Source organism: Bos indicus, chromosome X (assembly GCF_029378745.1).
Source record: "Bos indicus isolate NIAB-ARS_2022 breed Sahiwal x Tharparkar chromosome X, NIAB-ARS_B.indTharparkar_mat_pri_1.0, whole genome shotgun sequence".
NCBI lineage: Eukaryota > Metazoa > Chordata > Mammalia > Artiodactyla > Bovidae > Bos > Bos indicus.
Window position 1 is genome coordinate 124,979,184 of NC_091789.1, and position 3,746 is coordinate 124,982,929.

Below are 3,746 nucleotides of genomic sequence, written 5' to 3' on the forward strand. Positions count from 1 at the left end.
ACATTCCTCTAACAAATGTATTTATTTTGTTTTTAAAGGGAGTGGACTTTGAAGAGGAAAAACATTCAGCAGAGAGGAAAGAAACAGAACACATATATAAATGTAAGTTGTTTTATTAATTGTTTTAGAACCACAACAAATTAGTACAGAGATGCCTATAAAGCAATACAAAAAGCTTTGAAAGATTGAGGTGTTGCCTTAGACAAGGCTGAAGGTTTAAGTCTGGTGTTTGGAATTTAGGCTCAAGTCCTCGTTTTTTAATGAATCACTGGGTGTGTGCAGCAGTCTGTGCTTTTAGCCAGATTTGAAGAGAAGAATGATCACTTGGCCCAGGTAGAAGTAGATGAAGTGTTTGGCTTAATGTGTTATGTAACTACTGAAGTTCTAGCTCATGATTCAGTGCCAGGTGGGATTGTGTTTCTTGTTAGACTCCTTCTTAATATAGGCTGCAGTGTTATCTCTATGTTATATTTTTCCAATGCCTAAGTAGCCCACTCCACCAAGTTGTGTTGCATTTCTTCTGACACAATGGCAATTTTGATCACAGCAATTTGGTCGCACATAGTTACACTGAAGTAGGGGCTGGCTCCCTGCTTATTTAACTTATATGCAGAGTACATCATGAGGAACGCTGAGCTGGAAGAAGCACAAACTGGAATCAAGATTGCCAGGAGAAATATCAATAACCTCAGATATGCAGATGACACCACCCTTATGGCAGAAAGTGAAGAGGAACTAAAAAGCCTCTTGATGAAAGTGAAAGTGGAGAGTGAAAAATTTGGCTTAAAGCTCAACATTCAGAAAATGAAGATCATGGCATCTGGTCCCATCACTTCATGGCAAATAGATGGGGAAACAGTGGAAACAGTGTCAGACTTTATTTTTGGGGGCTCCAAAATCACTGTAGATGGTGATTGCAGTCATGAAATTAAAAGACGCTTACTCCTTGGAAGGAAAGTTATGTCCAACCTAGATAGCATATTAGAAAGCAGAGATATTACCTTGACAACAGAGGTCCGTCTAGTCAAGGCTATGGTTTTTCCAGTGGCCATGTATGGATGTGAGAGTTGGACTGTGAAGAAAGCTGAGCACTGAAGAATTGATGCTTTTGAACTGTGGTGTTAGAAGACTCTTGAGAGTCCCTTGGACTGCAAGGAGATCCAACTAATCCATCCTAAAGGAGATCAGTCCTGGGTGTTCATTGGGAGAACTGATGCAGAAGCTGAAACTCCAGTACTTTGGCCGCCTCATGCGAAGAGTTGACTCATTGGAAAAGACCCTGATGCTGGAAGGGATTGGGGGCAGGAGAAGAAGGGGGCGACAGAGGATGAGATGGTTGGATGGCATCACCGACTCGATGGACATGATTTTGAGTAGACTCCAGGAGTTGGTGATGGACAGGGAGGCCTGGCGTGCTACAATTCATGTGGTCGCAAAGAGTCGGACACGACTGAGCGATTGAACTCAAGTGAACTATAGGTGAAGTAATATATTGTGACTGTTAGAGGGGCTTCCATGGTGGTGCTACTGGTAAAAAAAAATCTGCCTGCCAGTGCAGGAGATGCAAGAGATGCAGGTTTGATCCTTGGGTCTGGAAGATCTCTTGGATGAGGGCATGGCAACCCACTCATTATTCTTGCCTGGAGAATCCCATAGAAGAGTTGGTGGGCTGCAGTCCATAGGGTGAAAGAATAAAATACAAATGAAGTGAATGAGCATGCATGCAGAGTGTTATAAGTTATCTATACTAGAAATGCAAAGCAAAATTTTACCAAAGAAAGTATATGGATTGCAAATATGCACATGAACAGATATGAACAGATAATAAAAAGATAACTAAAAATAGATTAATAGATTAATTAACTCATTAAATGTAAATGTTAATTGCTCAGTTGTGTCTGACTCTTTGTGACCCCATTGACTGTAACCCACCAGGCTGCTCTGTCCATGGGATTTCCCAGGTAAGAATACTGGAGTTGGTTGCCATTTCCTTCTCCAGGGAATCTTCCTGACCCAGGGATCGAATCCAGGTCTCCCACATTGCAGGCAGATTCTTTACTGGCTGAGCCACTAGGGAAGCCCCAGTTAATTCATTCCTGTGCTTAGTCACTCAGTCATGTCTGACTTTTCGTGACCCCATGGACTATAGCCCTGCCAGGCTCTTCTGTCCATGGAGATTCTTCAGGCAAGAATACTGAAGTGGGTTGCCATGCCCTCCTCCAGGGGATCTTCCCAACCCAGAGATCAAACCCAGGTCTCCTGCACTGCAGGTGAATTCTTTACCATCTGAGCCACCAGGGAACCCCAATTAACTCATTAGGGAAATTTAAATTAAAGCAACAATGAAATACCACCATATGTTTGTTAGAATGGATTAAATTAAAAAAAAAAAACTGGCAACATTAAATGCTGGCAAAGATGTGGAGAAACTGGAATTCTCATGTATTACTGTGGAAATACAAAATGGTACAGCAACATTGGAAAACAGTTTGGCAGTTTCAAGTTAAACATACACTTGCCACATGACTTAGAAACTTCACTCTTAGATATTTACTTCAGTGAAATGATTATATTTCCATAAGGTTTATTCATAATAACAAAATTTGGAAATGATAAGAATGTCCTTCAACTGGTGAATAGATAAACAGTACAGTGTATGTGTGTAATGGGATACTACTCAACAATACAAATTAATGAAATACTGATATTTGTAAGAACGTGGATAAATGTCAAATACATGTTTTCAAGTGAAAGAAATCAGATCCCCACATCTGCACACTATATCGATGTATTTATATAACATCTGGGAAAGGTGAAACTATAGGGACAAAAACTAATGAGTGATTGCCAGTGGTTGTGGGTGTGGGAGATAATGAATCCAAAAAAAAAAAAAAAAAACAAAACAACGACGACAACAAAAATCCAAGTCGAAGAATTCCTATATTGAACCCAGGCTTATTCAGTTCCAAAGCTCCTGAAGTCTTAGTAATGATCCTATGATGGATGGTGTATTCCAGGCTAATTAAAGGTAGAGAAATATGAGAGTGCATCCTCTTTACACATATGAGTACTTCTCATATCCATTATTTGGGTGACTCATATTCTGAACCACCACTATTCTTGTATTACTTTCTTGGTGCTCCAAGTGTGCTACCCAGAGCAGCAACATCAGCAGGACCCGGGAACTTGTTAGAAATACAAATTCTCAGGCTCTATTCCCAGACCTACTGAATCAAAAACTCTGGGTGGGAGTGGATTCAGTAATATGTATTTTAACCAGTCTTCCAGATGATTCTGATACGCACTAAAGCTTGAGAACTACACATCTACATTAACTCATTAGTTCTCACTAAGATAAGTAAGTGAAGTCAGTAGTCATGTCCGACTCTTTGGGACCCCGTGGACTGTAGCCCATCAGGCTCCTACATCCATGGGATTCTCCAGGCAAGAATACTGGAGTGGGTTGCCATTTCCTTCTCCAGGGGATCTTCTGGATCCAGGGATCGAACCCAGGTCTCCCGCATTGCAGGCAGACACTTTAACCTCTGAGCCACCAGGGGACCCCTTATTTCTCACTACTTCAAACAATAAATGCAAGTTAATTGGCTTACTTTAAGTTGATCTGCTTTGGAATACTGCTCATCTGTGAAGTCCCTTATGAAATGCCAACTTTGTGAAACTTCCCATTCCTCCCTTGCCTCCACAATACATAGTTTATACCTTTATTAAACATGCATTTCTTTTCA

At 40.8% G+C, this 3,746-nt stretch overlaps 1 pseudogene; it reads right to left on the reverse strand.

Annotated features, from left to right (window-relative positions):
• Positions 1-294: 294 nt before the first annotated feature.
• On the reverse strand, positions 295-563 carry LOC139181691 (dynein light chain 1, cytoplasmic-like; annotated as a pseudogene).
• Between the last annotated feature and the right edge of the window lie 3,183 nt (positions 564-3,746).